This window comes from Marmota marmota, unplaced genomic scaffold, assembly GCF_001458135.2.
Source record: "Marmota marmota marmota unplaced genomic scaffold, marMar, whole genome shotgun sequence".
Classification (NCBI taxonomy): Eukaryota; Metazoa; Chordata; class Mammalia; order Rodentia; family Sciuridae; genus Marmota; species Marmota marmota.
The window spans coordinates 108,879-126,952 of NW_026005679.1; the positions used below are offsets into that span (position 1 = coordinate 108,879).

Sequence of the window (18,074 nt, forward strand, 5' to 3'; positions counted from 1 at the left end):
ACCAGATATTTGCCCACAATGCCATAGAGGGAGACATTGGGCTAATGAATGACGTTCTCAAACCACCATAGAGGGTACTCCATTATCAAAAACAGACAACAGCCAGGTGTTTACCCACAATATCATGGAGAAAGTCATCGGGCTCCATTGCCAAAAAATGGACAAGGGGGCCCAATGCTCCGGGGCCTACGACCACAAATATATGGGGCACTGGAGGAACCCAGCAACACCATCAGTGTAGTCCCAGGACACATTATACATTAGATCCCTCACATTATCCATTAGATCCCTTCAAACCAGAGGGAATGCAGGATTGGACATCTGCGCCTCCGCCAGAGCAGTATTAACTCCAGAGATGGGAGTTCAAATCATTTCCACAGGGGTAAAAGGGCCTCTTCCCCAAGGAACAGTAGGCTTATTATTGGGATGCAGTTCTTCTACTCTAAAAGGACTTATGATAAGTCCTGAGGTAATTGATCCCAATTATGAAGGTGAAATAAAATTTTTAGCCAGTTCTCCAAGGGGTATATATTTAATTTCACCAGGAGATAGAATAGCACAGTTACTAATAATACCCAGCCTACATGATAAATTTTCCAGTCGTACTGTAGAAAGAGGTTACGGGGGATTAGGCTCCAGAGGTGTACATTGGGCAATGCTTACTTTAAATTTAGATTCTCACCCCATGCTAAAACTAAATATTTAAAAACATGAATTTAATGGGCTACTGGATAGAGGTGCAGACCTTAGCATCATCTCTCATCAAGAATGGCCAAAGCAATGGCCGTTACAACAAGCCACTCAAATGCTTTGAGGCCTAGGAGTGGTGACTAAACCCCAAAGAAGTGCAATGGTATTAGATTGGAAGGATCCTGAAGGATGTAAGGGAACTATACAGCCATATGTATTGGATCATCTTCCTATAAATTTATGGGGATGAGATGTCCAAGATCAATTAGGACTAACATTAACAAATAACATCAATTCAAATGTGTCCACTATTATGGCTAGACAAGGTTTTAGGAAAGGAAAAGGATTGGAAGAAACAGGAAAAAGTATAGTGGCACCAATACAAATAGAACAAGAAATAGATAGACATAGATTGGGTTTTCAGGAGGGGTCATTGAGACAATAAAAATTACTTGGAAATCAGAAAGACCAGTATGGGTTCCTCAGTGGCCCCTGACTAAAGAAAAGATACAAGCAGCCCATGACCTGGTCAAATAACAATTAGTGGAGGGACATATACAAACTTCTGTATCTCCCCATAATACTCCCATTTTGTCATTAAAAAGAAATCTGGTAAATGGAGATTATTGCAAGATTTAAGAGCCATTGATAATGAGATGGATATTATGGGACCTGCTCAATTGGGGATTCCCGAATTGTCTGCTTTGCCAAAAAAATGGTATGATTTAGTTAGAGATATTAAAGATTTTTTTTCAATTCCAATTTCATCCTGAGGATAGTCCACGTTTTGCATTTACTATCCCTGCACTGAATCATGAAGGTCCTGATCAGAGGTATGAATGGAAAGTACTCCCTCAAGGGATGGCTAACAGCCCAACTATGTGTCAAATTTATGTTAACAAAGTAATACAGCCACTTAGAAATCAAAATCCTGAACTACAAATATTTCACTATATGGATGATGTATTATTAGCACACAAAGATAAAAACACATTGGTAGAATGTTATACCACACTTACAAACTTATTAAAAAGTTATAATCTAGAGATAGCAATAGATAAAGTACAATTAAATTTTCCAATTAATTATTTAGGAGTTCTATTATCCTCAACCATGGGCCGTCCACCAAAAATTCAAATACGAGTAGCTCAACTAAAATCACTTAATGAATTTAAAAAGTTATTAGGAGACATAAATTGGATAAGGCCTTATCTAGGCATACCAACAGGAGAGTTGGGACCTTCATTTGATATCCTAAAAGGTCCATCAGATCCAAATTCACCCCACATGATAATGCCTGAAGCAAGAAAGATATTAAAAATCATTGAAACATATATGGAACATATGCATTTGGATAGAATTGATATAAGTTTGCCTTTATTATTTATTGTACTACCAATAAAAAATATTCCTACAGGAGTATTTTGGCAAGGAGGCCCATTATCGTGGATACATTTTTCTTATTCTCCTAACACTATTCTTACTAGGTATCTTGAGGCTGTAGGACAATTAATACTCAAAGGAATAAAAGAAGCAAAGGGAGTGTTTGGAATTTCTCCCCCCAAAAATATTACTCCATATACTATGGGTCAAATTGATGAGTTAGCTAATGAGTTAAGTACTTGGGCAATAATCATGTGCAAATCTAATGTTTCATTTGATAACCACTTACCATCTAATCCTTTGTTGTCTTTTTTGGTCTTTGCATCCTGTAGTTTTTCCAAAAATGACAAGAAAAACAACTATCATGAATGCTCCAAATATGTTCACTGATGAGTCAAATAATGGTACAGCAGTAATAGTAACCCCTGACAAACTTACATTTTTAGTACCCAAACAATCAGCTCAAAGGGTAGAGCTTAATGCAGTATTACAAGATTTTGTGATGTTTAAAGTTTCTGTATTTAATTTATTTTCCGATAGTCAGTATATACTGAATGCTATAGTATCCCTTGAAGATGCTGGTAGGATTTCCCCTTCCTCTACTGTTTTCTCTTTGCTTTCCACTATACAAAGTCTAATCTGGAACAGAAAAGATCCATTCTTTATAGGACATATCATGGCACATACAGGATTGCCTGGAGCCCTTAGTTTGGGTAATGATTTAGCAGATAAAACTACACATGTCATACATATTTTCTCTACACTAGAAGAAACTACAAATTTTCATAAAAAGTTCCATGTCAATTCTAATACTTTACAAAAACATTTTAAAATAACTAAGGGATAAGCTAGACAAATAATAAAACAATGTCAAAATTGTGTGACCTTTTTACCACAAGTTAATCTTGGAGTCAATCCTAGAGGACTGATACCTAACCATATTTGGCAGATGGATGTCACACACTTGCCAGAATTTGGAAAATTAAAATATTTGCATGTTACAGTTGATACTTCTTCCGGATTTTGATGGGCTTCCTTCATGCCTGAGAAAAAAAACTAAAGATATTATAGCTCATTGCTTACAAAATTTTGCCACTGTGGGCATTCCAAAACAGTTAAAAACAGATAATGGCCCTGGTTATACTTCTACCTCTTTTAAACAATTTTGCTCATCATTTGGCAGTACTCATATAACAGGAATCCCATAGAATCCACAGGGACAAGGCATAGTTAAAAGAGCTCATCAAACTACTAAAATGTACTTATTAAAGCAAAAAGAGGGAATTGGGAAGGGGTATATATATCCCCCAACGATAAACTTAAAATAACCCTTTTACTCTAAACTTTTTAAATTTGGATTCATCATGGCTTAGTGCTGCGGAGAGGCATATGTGTCCAAAAAATGTACATAAGCCCAAGGTACTTTGGAAGGATATTCTAACAGGACAAGGAAAGGTACTGGGGGTCTGTTTGTGTGTTTCCACAGGGAGAATAGCAGCCAATTTGGATTCCAGATAGACTAACTAAGGCCCTGACCCAGTGATTGTCTGGAGTCAGGGGTCTGTTTGTGTGTTTGCACAGAGAGAACAGCAGCTGATTTGGATTCCAGAGAGACTAACTAAAGCGATTTCTACAGACCAAAAAGAAGATGATTTGGCTCAAATCCATAACAGCTGATATCCAGAACTCCAATTTGGCTATCCTTACATCTGCGACAGTGGTTCTCCCACACCTGGAGGCTAATGATACCTGGATGATTTTTTCAATATCTATTTTATTATTACCTTTTCCTACATTATGAAGTTCTACTTTGGTTTTTAAGCTCATACAGACCTAGGTTAATATTTTGCTGATCAGTTCTATTTTTTTGACTATGGAGTTTTTAAACATTGCAATGGAGATTTCACCTGTAAAAAGTTACAAGGCCTTTAATATTATGTTATGTGTTGTATGTATTATATTATGTGTGCACACTTGTGTTTTGTGTTGTGTGTTTGTATGTGCATATGTCCGTATATCATATATGATGAGCGCGCATGAAAAAATGGATCCAAATATTTTTTTTCTTATTCACGTGATTTAAATGGTTTAATTTAAATTGGGTAAACAGGTGTTGAGGATTGTTTTAATATGTGAACAAAAAAGGAGGTTAACAGATCTGTTTGTTTACTTTCACCTTTTCTTTTCATTATATTTAATAATTCTGTTCAGGATAATGTAAATTGTTCATAAAATTGTTTTCTTTTAGTGCCTGCTGGAATGTTACATAATTTTTTCTTTAGCCATTATTGCCAGAATTCCTATCTTCATCCCAGTGCCGGTGAAGACAAAGATAAAACCAAACTACAGCTTCTGCAATAGCTATCACTGAACTGCTTGCAGAACTTGGCTCAACTATGTATCACTTGTATGCATTGTGAACTATCTGTTGGTGCAGCGAGTTGCGGTCTTGCTGGGGTATTTTTGCTGATGGTGTCATCAGTAGTACAATTTTTCCAAAAGGGGCCATCAATTGGCTTGGTGTATCCTCCTCCCTTCTGCTTTTGATGGTCATTCAGCTAAAATTTGGGGGCCAATAGAGGTGAGGCAAAGAACCTCATCCCCCCACTGGTACAAAGGCCTATGTACTAAGTGGCTGTATGCTGGACTGGTAGTCAATGACAGGTAAGATCCAATTGCAATGGTACCAACCTAAGACAGGAGGCTGATGCCTTGAGTTCAGCTCATTTAATAACGTGTAAGGACTATATGTAGTATTGGACAACCTAAGTAAGGCACGGTCCCTAATCACATGCTTGTTGTTTAATTAAACAGAGAGGGGGAGATATTGAGAGCCACAGCTGTAGTGGCCCCAGCAAACTTCCAGCTGATTGGCTCACCACGTCCCCAGCAAACTTCCAGCTGATTGGCTCCATTGTGGTGATGCTCATTGGGCTGTCTCCCCACCCTTTCAGACCACAGAGCTGCTCATTGGGGGACTCTTTTGGCTCTGCCCACACGACCCAGCCAATCGGGTAGTCCAGCAATTGAGGTGCTGGCCGGAAGAGCCGGTGGTGGCAGTTGGGCTCTGAGGGAATTCCTGAAGAGCTCGCGTGGTGCGGCGTGTGCGTTCTAAAACTAAAGTTCGTTCCTGCTTGATAAGTGGCTCATGAATTGTGCCCAGCCAGACTGCAGCAGGGAAGAATTCATAAAGATAAGCTAAGAGAAATACTGTGACACATCCTTTCCTAGATGTTCCCCATCAACCTCACTCCTAACACTGCACAGTCCAGAAGATCAGGGGACTGACACACTGTCTTCTATCAGTCGGGTGATCTGAGAAAAACTCACAAATAAGGGCCTTAGGAGTAAGGCTACCAGCTTCACACTTGGATGCCCTCTTGTACTGGGTGCTAATATTGTACTGGAATTTCTGTCTGTAAGAACATGTAAATTACGGGGAATTTAACATGAATTTTTAAAATAGGTCACATTTGAAGACTCCACTTCTGGTAAGAGGAAGAAAAGGCTAAGTGAGCAGATGAGAAAAACAGATCACTCATGAAAAAAAGAAATGTCCCCTCAAATAAGAACATTCTCTTATTTGAACTGATAGTGAAGACTGGGAGACCCTCATGGTTAAGACTCCGCTCATTATCTGGATCAAGGAAGCAGTCATGTTAGACAATGTGCCATCCTGCAATTACTAAAATAATGTGTGCTCTATGATGCATACATCATCATCCATGTTCACCCAAACTTGTGAGACCTACTCAGGCAGTGGACATGAGCTGGAGGACAGGACAGAAGTAGAGAGAATTGCAGGAGGAGGACACCCCTCTGCAGACCCCACTGCAAGTTTGGGTACTTAGGATCTTCTAGGTGGGCAGATCCAGGGTGAAGGAGAGAAGGGAGCACACATCTGTTCTCTAATCTGCAGTGTGAGCAGCATCCTCCCTCTCTCAGGGATGACAGTGTTTTTACTCATCATTTAGATATGCATGGGCAGAGTCACATAGTTAAGAGTTGTCATCATCACACAGCTCAGCTTCACCACTGCTGTCAACCCTCCCCTTCTATAAATAGAAGTAAACTAAGGTAAAAGTGGACCTTGGAGATCTGAGAGTTGATATTGGTTCTGCTTCAAGAAAGTGGGTTTGGGACTGAGGTTTCTGTAGGCAGCACCCTGTACCTTGTAGCACTATTTTAGATGGGAATCTATAATGAGTACTAGGGAAAAATGGCTGGTACCCCCGGGAAAGCAAAACCACCACCCAGTAAATGTCAATCCTGTGAGCACCTCTACTGTGAAATACAGGAACTCCAGCAATAGCAGCAATGGACTGGGAGGGGCTAGCAGAGTCACCTGGCAGGTACGCCCTGCCTTGGACTCCCAGGCACACTCAGTGAGGGAATGAAGAGACTGTAAGTGAGCTGAGGGTGAGGCAGGTGCATGCTCAGGAGGCGAAGGAGCCCAGAGAGGAGCGTGTGTCTGGAAATCCTGTCAGAGGTCGCTGTGGACCCAATGAGGAGCAGGGCCCTTGGGCTCCCGCTGCCAAAGATGTGACCCCAGAGTCTGCTCCGCTGGGACTCAGTTTCCCATTCACACAGGGGGCTGTGGAGGGAGGCTGAGGACCCGCTGTGCAGCCTCATTAGTCCTTCCTCAAGGAATGCGGTGGACTCTGCTCAGGTGAGCTGGGGTTCTGGGGTTTCTGGGAGAGCCCTGGGAATGTCGCCTTGGAGGCTTGATTTTCTGGAAGTGACCATCATCCTGGCATGTAACAGAGACTCCTCCTGGTGCCTGCATTACAGGCAGTGTGACCTAACTGCCCAGAGAGGGTGGGCGTGTGACGTGGATGTCACACGCTGGTCCTGGTTTGGCCCCCATGATCCCCCTCATTGATCCCGGGCAGGGCTTCCTGGCCCTGGGCAGTGAGAGAAGCGCTGATGGGCAGCAGCCTTAACCCTGCCAGGGGTGACCTTGGGGACTAAATGCAGCTGTGAATCAGGACACAGAGAGATGCCACCTTTCAGGCTGGTGTAAAGCCAGCTCAGCTTCGTGGTCTCTAAAGGACAGTTTAGCAGTGGCTGGGGTGGGACCAGAGATGACAGCATTGTCATGAAGATTGACAGGTGGAAAGTAATCTCCTATTTATTTAAGCCAAAACTACCATGGAACAGGCTCTGCTCCAGACAGTGAGGACATAGGTAAGAAAACATCAGCCAGGAATCCCTGCTTCTCTGGGAGAGGGCTGCTGTTCCTTTGTCTGGCCCAAGAATTCAGACACTGAACCCATTAAGCATGTGATCCAATGTTGCCACCCATGGTGATGTTTCACATGTTCGATTCTAAAACACACTCCTCATCATGTCACTCAGCTGCCCTCCATCCTTTGCTAGTTGAGAGATAAAGGTTTCCTTCAGGAGCTGTCTCATGCCTGCTTCTCTAGTTGCTTCTCTAGTTGCTTCTCCCAACCCTCCTCCCTGAGGTTTCAAGAACACCTGTCTCACCTCTACATGTCCATACCTCTGCTTGATGCATTTACCTACCCCTTTGTTAGAAGTGCTGAATTCCTTATTAGACACTAGATAGTGCCAGAATTGTACTTAAGACTTTATTTCTAGAGTCACCAGATATATGCCTACCAATTGGCTGGCTTGGTTATTGGAAAATTAAAAAAAAAAAACTTGCAGTACTTGTTTTACAAGAAGCCTGTGTCTTTTTCTCAGTACAACTCTTAAAGAATTTTTTGTATGGAATTAATTATCCTACAATTAAAGGGAGTATCATTACATGCACTACCCAGAGAGTTCATTGTCATTGTGGGGAAAACAATGGAGTTCTCTCTCTCTCTCTCTCTCTCTCTCTCTCTCTATATATATATATATATATATATATATATATTTATTTATTTATTTATTTATTAAGGGTCTGAATTCAGTCATGGGTCATGGTGTCTTCCTACATCTGTTGTTCTTTGGATGTTTCAGGAATCTTTGCTAATGTTGGAGGTATTATGTATTCTTTCCTAGGCTCTGATTATTATAAGCCAATAAATAGAACACACACACACACACACACACACACACACATATCATAGATGCCAAGTATTATCTGGTATATTGCTTGTAGTTTCCCATTGGGTATCTGTAGGCAGTAGTGAAAAACTAGTGTGTTTTAGCAAAAGCAGCCTTTAAATCCCTGTGATCTGAGGAGGATTTGTGGCTGTTTAGTAGAAATTGCCACCATAGGCATGTGCGTCAATAGTATATATATTATGTAACATGATGACATGACTAGATAATAGGGGAACAAAAGTGGTTGAACCTGACTTATTTATTTATTTATAATTATATACATATTGCATACATATAGTTACATAGTTAGAATTTTGTGAATACACACACATATGTTTATAAGATTGTCTCAAAAAATAAGCAGGAATTTGTATTATGGATTTGTGTGGGGTAAGGGGCAAAAGACCAATGACAGTTCCTGAATTTTTATCTTGAGCAAGCTAGGGACTTATTTGACATTCAATCCTGAATGAGGCAGAAAGACCATATGAGGCAAGAAAAGAGTGTTGATTTTGAGGAAGCCTTTTGCATTGTTGTTTGTGATGCCCACTATATATATTCATGTGAACAGGTCTGAAGGTGAGAGGAGGGGGCTGGGAAGAAGATGGACAATTGGGAGGCAGAACAATGTTGTATGTGATATCTATATCTATCCATATATATATATATATATATATATATATATAAAACTATGCATGTATAGTATATGTATATATACTATATATATTTCTTTATGCCTCTAAGTCGAAAACTCTTATTGGGGACATAGAGTAAAAGGAGAGCAAGGAGAAACATGCAATTAGTTGAGTTGCACCACCTTGAATTACCTGAGAATTGGAATCTGGAATTCAGACAAGAAGGACTCAATCTTTTATATTTGGGCATGTGGATGACATGGGAGCCTAAAGTCAAAAGGTTACTACAATCTTTTGAATGAAAATCCATGTGAATTGCAGTTAGTGGTTAAACAATTGGTATGTTCATGGTGTCTTCCAGGTGCATTGTCAGCTGTGGGCACAGCAGACATATATTGGTAGGTTCTATGAAAAGCATTATCCACCTGTGTCCTCTAAAATTATAGCCATTGTAGAGATGAGAAAACACAGGTTCCTGGACATAAAATGGCACCTCAGCAGCACACAGAGAACAATCCAGACACAGAACTGTATGAAATGCCTTCAAAAATCCAGATAGGCTGGTTTGATCCTGATATATATTCATTTTTCTCCAGTCATAGGGAAGAAAGATTTTTCCTATTTATTTTTCCTGTTAGAATTTCCAAAGAAAAGTCCTAGAATTCCATTTGAAATAACCTCCAAAAATAAAACAGACAAGAAACCCACAATCCATACACAGAAGAAAAAAAGGGAAATACATTTTTTAATAATTAAAAGTGAATCCACTTTTTCCTGAAATCAAACTCCAGCTGCCTCTTATGATCTATTTTCTTATCTTTGAAGCCAGAAATCACAAAAGAAATGCATGCAAGAAACAAACTGCCATTTTATACAGGAGACATCTAGGTATTCAGTAATCCTAAAAAATTCAACATCTTTAGAAATTAGAGAAATGTTAAATGAAATCCCATCCTAGACAAAATTAGAATTGATGAATATATGAAACAAATTTATTCCCAAGAAGGAGTTTAAGTTATTATTATCTTTAGTGGAAACTAAATATGCTAATAAAGATACATAATACTCCCCCACAGAAACAGGCATACTGAAATTACAGCACATCTGACCCCAATAACATGTAGGAACACAGCAGTACTCATCCAAACACGTGAAACCCAGGGGCATGATTCAAGAGACTGTACCTTTTGGAAGTGATAAATAATAAACTATGGAGAAAATGGTCAGTAGGGGCCAGCCACATTTTTAGTCACAGTATATCCAGTTTAAAAAAAATTGTACAAGATACCATGTTTAGGTTTAATATACATGCCATATGCATGCAGTTTTCCATGTACACAGGTTTAAAAAGAAATTATATCTAACTTACAAGAAAATAAAATCATCAGAAGCACATTAAAAACTCAATTACACACCCCATGTGTAGATAATAAAACTCATCATTTCAAAGATGATAATTTTCCCCAAAATTAACTTACATTATTTTCCCAACAAAATTCCTATATATATATATATATATATANAAGAAAGAAAGAAAGAAAGAAAGAAAAACAGAAAGTAAAACTGAAAAGTGCCTAACTTAGGAATAATCAAGGACCCCTGTACACCACAGCTCTCCTCCTGCAGGAAAATGCAGTTGGCATTTGGAAATTGTATTCCGATGCTCTTCCCACCTGTCAATCACCACAGCTTGGGAAGATGCTTGGCTACAGCACTTGCTTACTAGATAGGACTTGAGCAGGGGCTGAGGCTGCCTCGAGGGGATGGGGAGGCTGCCTCGAGGGGATGGGGGGGCTGCCTCGAGGGGATGGGGAGGCTGCCTCGAGGGGATGGGGAGGCTGCCTCGAGGGGATGGGGAGGCTGCGAGGGGTCTTGGCCACTGACACCCTCCCCACCTGGCTGACCAGTGGGACTGAGGGACACTGCCCCCGAAGAGGGCTCAGGCCTGTGGACGCAGAGAGTGCCTGGAGTCCGGGTCTGCCAGCTCATGATCCCGCCACAGGCAGTCCCGCTTGATGGCCTCCCTGCCCCAGTCTCCCAGTCCAGGCTCTAATCCAAGTGGCACTGCACACTCACCACTTCCTGGTGCTCAGCATCCAGACCTGCCCTTGGGAGCTTCATCACCTGCACAGCAGAGCAATCCGGGATCTTAGCCAGGGGAGCGAAGCCTGGAGCTGAAGGGCAGGAATGGCGGACTCTGGAGAAAAGGCCCAGTCAAGAGCAAGCGCAAGCGCGGAAGCAGGAACCCTTCTCACAGGCTGCCCTCAGGTTTGAACTGTTCTCAGAAAGAGTTTCTGATTGGACAGGGCATCAGTCAACTCCCCGGAGCCTGAGCCCAGAGAGCCTTCTTTTTGAGGGAGAGGAGATGATATCCACTCCAGGCAAGAATTAGGCCAGAATGACAGGTTTGGGGTTGCAGTGTTTTTTTGTTTGTTTGTTTGTTTGAATTGCACCCCAGAGTCTCAGGCTGCTGCTATTTTAAGGCAAGAAGTGGGATCCCAGAAGTGGGATCTAGCCCAACTACAGAACATTTGCATTTAACCTTGTATATAAGGTAATTTCAGTTCATAGATTATATATGCCTGTATATTATTCATAATTAAAAAAATGGCAATTACTGTAAACATTTTCATTCAACTTTTCTCTTCTCTGGTTTCTTGGGAGACCAATAGAACTTTGAACTGGGAAGCAACCCTCTAAAGCAAAAATGTCCTATGAAAATACTGCATAAGGCACAAGGGTAACTTAAAATTTTCTAGGATTCATATTAAAAAATGAAAAGAAACAGTTGAAATTGATTTTAATATCATAACCCAATATAACCAAAATATTACATTAATGTGACTAAGTATTAGTAATGAAGTATTTGTGGTTTTGGAATGACACCCTAAAATCTGACTCTCTCCAGCAAATCTGAGCTCAGCAGCCAAGTTCCAAATTTGAGAACTGTAGGTCCCTTTACATCATAGAGGTAAGCCCCTATTCTAACTCTTCATGTACTAGAATGAAGCGATAAAATTTTTTGCTAATATTTTTCCTCAGATCCAAAGAGCAGTAGAAACAATGCCCCGAGGGAGAGCAGGGAGTTCCAACCATTAAAGGCTTCCCACTTGGTGCTTGTCACAGGCTATTTCCCATTGCAGATATCAGCAAACAAAGGAAAATGGGTTCCCAAGGGGTTTGGGGGACACATACCCTGTTATTTGTCCATAGCTTTGACTCTATTGTTTAAATACAAAAGGCAAACTTCTTATTGTCCTTAGACCTAATGACCAGGATGTAAAATCTGGTTTCTTCTATGGACAAAGTCCCACAACTAATAAACAGCTGGATTGAGACTCAAGATGAGCTGTGTCTGATTGCAAAGCCCAAACTCACCTCCCTCCACCAGATCACAAGACACTTGCAACATTCCTTAGTCTCTTCAGATTTGGAAAATGACAATTATTCAGAAAAGCAGGATTTGTGATATATATATATATATATATATGCCTGTATATTATTCATAAATAAAAATTACTGGATTTTATATATGTATATGCATATATATGCATAATCCAGACCAATATATTACCTAGTATAATATAAACAGAACCTTATCATTTATCTGAGTCATCTTGGGCCTCCCATTTCAGAATCCAGGGAATCCTGGTTCAGTTTACATCAAAGGAAAACACCAGCTAGAATTCATTGCATTCCCCCTTTACACATTAAAATATAGGTTGATATTGAAAATGTGTTAAGTTTAATCAGGTTTTATCAATTATAGACACAGGCTGATCTAGAGGTTCTATGTTTTCAAAACAAAGATGGAAATGGGTTTTAAAGGGAAGCAGCAGAAAATTGTATTATTGAAGGCATAGAGCAAAAGGAAGCCAAGTAGGAATATATAATTATTGGCAGTAACATGAATCATCAGAGAAATTGAATCTGGATTTTAGACAAGGAAGAGGTGAGAGAATGTGTTTGGGCATGTGGATGACAGAAGTTTCCATGGTGACTATGTTATAAGCTTCTGAAAGAAAATTGATGTGAGTTGTCAGATAATGGTTAATCAGTATCTTCACAGTAACTTCAAGGTGTTCTGTCAGCTGTGGATGCCTGCCAACTACCTAGATCAATAGCTTCCCTGAAGCCATTATTAAAATGACTCCTCCAAAAGCATCCAATTGTTAGAGATGAAAAAACACAAACTTCTGGATATCAAATGGCTTCTCAACAACATGTGTCAGAACTGAGAACTGCCCAGCACCGAACTGTATAAAATTTATTCAAAGCTTCTCAAAGTCTGGTTTGTTCCTAATAGAGAGGATTTCCATCTGGAGAAATATGATTCCCTCCCCATTTTAAAGACAGAGCCTACAGAAGACATCCCAGGAGGTCCCCTTGACTTGAAAGACTATTGTTTATTCTTCTTTCATTTGAGGGAAGTCTTCAGAAACAGGTGTCTGAGGTGTAGCAAAATGGGAACTCAGCAGTTAAGAGCTGGCAGGCTGTGTTTTTTCTGTTTCCTAACAGCTGTACTGCTTACTGACACATAACCATAGAGGCTTGCAGTGGCTAACAAATACCTATAAAGCATAACCACAGTATTAGAAGCAGGAAACAAAGTATTGGGGACAGAACAATCCCTCTTTAGGCTTAATGCAGTAAAAGTACCTAAGCTGTATAAGTTAAGAGTCTCTAAGTTGTTGAAAAGCTTGTACCTATGTAAGGAATGTAGACTGCACCATCCAATGGTATTGCACCAACTTTGTTGCCTTGATGTCCCTCAAACTTGCTTATGTATAAAAGTAGAAGGTCCAATGTGCAAATGGCTCAGACTTTAGGAATCATCCCTCTGGATCACTGACACTATAATAGAGTGTTGCTTCCAGATCTCAGTGTCCTGACACTCATTTTCCCATATATGTCAAGCCAGGTTCCTCACAGGGGCACCTGCTTAGAGACTACAGAGTACAAGAAAGTATATCACAGGGCCCAAACTGCATATGGCTCAGGGAAGAAAAAAATATATATATTGGCTGTTAATCAACTGAAAAGTAACTCAAGCTTGTCAGCTGAGAAATTGAAAAAAAAACTTAGAAAAGTGTGATTTTATTTGCCACAAGGACAATTTTATTTCCTTAAATGCCAACACTCATGGAATCCTGGCTTCAGAGAAGCTTCTACAACCAGAGATCTCTCGCTCCATCTCCCTGTGCAGTTTCCTGAACTTCTACCTTTCTCTGAGGTCTGGACACCTTTGGCAGACACCACTGGGAGAGAGATTCAGAAAATTCTGGAATGTACTTAAAGACATTTCATCATCAGGCTATGATATCATCAATTTGGTTTCATGTTCCTATCTAATATTTTAAAATTTATTTTATTTTAGTGGCTCTTCTTAATTATACATAACATAGAATCCATTTGAATAAAATTATACAAGCATAGGAGTTCCTAATTACAATTCACATTTTAATTATTTTAATTATGAATCCCATTCTTGTGGGTGGGCACAATGGTGGAATTCATTTATGTATTTTATATGCATACAATCTAACTTATGTTAGATTCATTCTATTGTCTTTCCTATTCCTATGTTGGCTCCCTTACTTCAATGCTTCTTTGGATAATCTCCTGAACTTCTCCTCTTTCCCGCCCTCATTTATTGTGGTTTGGCCTCCACATATCAGCAAAACATGCCACCTTTGGGTTTTTTGGATTGGCCTGTTTTACTTAGCATTATAATCTCCATATCCATCCATTTACTGGCAAATGTCATATAGTCATTCTTCTTTATGGCTTAGTAATATTCTGTTGAATATATATACAACAATTTCTATATCCATTAATCTGTTGATGGGCATCAAGGTTGGTTCCATAGCTTAGCTATTGTGAATTATGCTGCTATAAACATTGATGTGGATGTATCCCTGGAGTATCCTTTGGATATATGATGAGGAGTATGATAATTGATTCAAAAGGTGGTTTTATTCCTAGTTTGTTTTGAGGATTCTCCATACTACATTCCAGAAAAGTTATAAAAATTTGCAGTCCCACCAACAACGTATGAGTGTTTCCTTTTCTTTACATCCTCACCCAAATTTGCTGCTACTTGTATTCTTGATAATTGTCATTATAATTAGAGTGAGTTGGAATCTCAGTGTAGTTTTAATTTGCATTTCTCTAATTGCTAGAGATGTTGCCTTCTCAGTGTTTTTGACTCTTGCTTCTCAGTAACAGCATATGTGGTAATTTGGTGACAAGTTTTGCTCTATTTATTAAGTGGAAACAATATTTTCTTTGAAGGATTGACTGGGAATCTTAAGGTACATGACCATTAGTCCAGGGATGCCTTGTACACAGTTGTTCTTCCCATGATTATGAGAAAAATGGATATGTGGTTAGAAGAGGGAAGGGAGCCAGGGAGCAGGAAAGAAATTAATCATACTGGGGCCAAAAATTACACCTTCCCCTATGAAGTGTAGGTGAATGGAAACCAGGCCTGGTTCTCAGATCTTGATTAGAGGAATGGGCCATTTCCCTAAAAGCCTGTTCCCTAGCTAAGCCAAGCTGAGACTGATACCAATGTGTCCAAGATCCTCCAAGCTATGCTATGCGACTTGTCTCTAAGAGTGACAACTGAGGTCAGTTGTCACTTGAACTATTTAGGTTAAATTAATGCAGCCATTCCTTCTGAGCACATTGGTCCAGGTGCTGTGCTCAATGCTGGCACAGAATCTTGGTCAGGGCAGACAAGGCCCAAACTGCCTGAGGATTTTCTAGCCAGTGAAGGTAGCAGCCCCAACCACAAAGGGGAACAGGGCTCTAGATTCATCCTAGTGTTAACAAGCAGCATGTCAAAATATGGTCTTAAGCTGTGCTGATGAAGGAAGTCCCTTGTGGGATCCTGCTGAAGAAGGTGGACATCAGGGAGAGAGACAGAGAAAGAGACACAGGGAACTGTGGCCATAGCTGGCAGCATTGTCTGGTGACCTTGAGTTCCCTTACAATACTAGAGGAGAAGCAAGAAGTAAAGAGTTCACTTGTGAATATTCATCCTGAATTGTAAACTCCCTGAGGTCAGGATCAGAGCTCAACATCCAAGCAACATTGGCACATTCAGTCCCATATGAAAGTCCAATCTAAGCCTTAAAATTTAGGAAAATATTCCTCAAAATCACATGCATTCTGCAAAATCAATTTCCATTTTTTGTTGATGTGAAATCCCCATGAAGTAGGACAGGCTAGGCACACCTGGAAGAGCTTTCTAGCCTGAATTCCCAGGGACAGCTGAGTAGGGTATACAGGCCATAGGTAGCTGTGTGTGGTCTCCGAGGCTCACTCACAATTTTTCATATCTCTGGTTGTATACAAAGTATATTCACACCAATTTGTGTCTTCATACATGTACTTTGGATAATAATGTCCATCACATTTAACAGCTGTGTAGGACATACAGGCCAGAGGTAGGTGTCCCAGGTAGCTCTGAGGCTCTGAGTGAGGACATGGACTATATTTGGGTCATATCTTTTTTATGTTTCTACACACTGCCTCAGAAGTTCACTAGCACCATTATAGTTTTATATGGGTTGAAACATTTTGCTCAAGAAATGCAGCATCAGATAGCACACTAGTAATCTCATCACACATGCAATTAACTATTTTTTTTACATGTGAACATTATCTGAATTAAATCATCCATATTTTTAAACCATCATTTTTAAGTCTGCATAAGAGCTTGTAGAACAGTTGTACCATGATTGACCCATCCATATTGCTCCTCTTGAATATTTGGGTTCCTCCTAGTTTTTAGATATTCTAAAAATAACATGTAAAATATAAAGATCTTGCATGGGAGGAATAGACTAGCTTTAGATAGGGCAGAGGGGTGGAAGGGGAGGGGAATGGGCATGGGGTTAGAAATGATGGTTAAATATGATGGACATTATTATACAAAGTACATGTATGAAGACACAAATTGGTGTGAATATACTTTGAATACAATCAGAGATATGAAAAATCGTGAGCGAGCCTCGGAGACCACACATGCACAGGCAGTAGGGAGCAGGCTGAGGGTGAGGAGATGGGATATGCACATTTTGCAGGCCCAGAAGGCAAACTGCGTGGTGCAGGTGACTGGGAACTTAGTGGTTAGATCTGCTTGGTAAACCTGGTGTGTCACCCTGTTGGCTGCAAGTTTTGTGTGTCTCCAGACACTACCTTCCAGGGTTTTCCATCCAGCTTTCACCAAGGCCTCCCCTGTTATAAAGAATTTCATCACGAAAAATCAATGGCTCTTAACACCCAGCAGTGAATATGCCACCAGGACAAGAAGTGGGATCTGCCATGGGAAAACTGGCCAAGAACTCAAAGACACTGCAATGGAACCATCGATGGAAAAAAATATTTAAAATTGATCAGATTGGAAGGTAGTTTGTTAGCTGGAGGAGCTGCTGTTGGTCTTGGAACACTGTGCTACTATGACTTGGGAATGTCTAATGAGATTGGAGCTATTAAAAAGGCTGTAATTTGTCCCCAGTATGTGAAGGATAGAATTAATTCTACCTGTATGTACTTAGCAGGAAGTATTGGTTTAACTACTTTGTCTGCTTTGGCAGTGTCTAGAACACCTGCTCTTATGAACTTCATGATGAGAGGCTCTTGGGTGACAATTGGTATAACCTTTGCAGCCATGATTGGAGCTAGAATGCTAGTATACTCTATATACCATAAGAGCAAAGCCCAGGTCCAAAGCATCTTGCTTGGTTGCTGCATTCTGGTGTGATGGATGCAGTAGTAGCTCCTCTGACAATATTAAGGGGGCCTCTCCTTATTAGAGCTGCATGGTACACAGCTGGGACTGTGGGAGGCCTCTCCACTGTGGCTCTGTGTGCACCCAAAGAAAAGTTTATGAACATGGGAGCACCCCTAGGAGTAGGCCTGGGTCTTGTCTTTGTTTCCTCACTGGGATCTATGTTTCTTCCCCCTACCATTGTGGCTGGTGCCACTCTATACTCAGTGGCATGTATGGTGGATTAGTTCTTTTCAGCATGTTACTTCTGTATGATACTCAAAAAGTAATCAAGTGTGCAGAAGTAGTACCAGCATATGGATTTCAAAAATATGATCCCATCAATTTGATGTTGGGAATCTACATGGATACACTAAAAATATTTATGTGAATTACAAGTATGCTAGCATCTGGAGGCAACAGAAAGAAGTGAAGTAACAGCTTCTGGCTTCGCTACTGAATCAGATGTCTTACTTGTTTAACAGCAGATATTTGTCACATACTTTGTACAAGCAGCTTTCCATGAAGTT

General features: G+C 40.2%; 1 pseudogene; it reads left to right on the top strand.

Annotated features, from left to right (window-relative positions):
• Positions 1-16,930: 16,930 nt before the first annotated feature.
• On the top strand, positions 16,931-18,074 carry LOC107160836 (annotated as a pseudogene).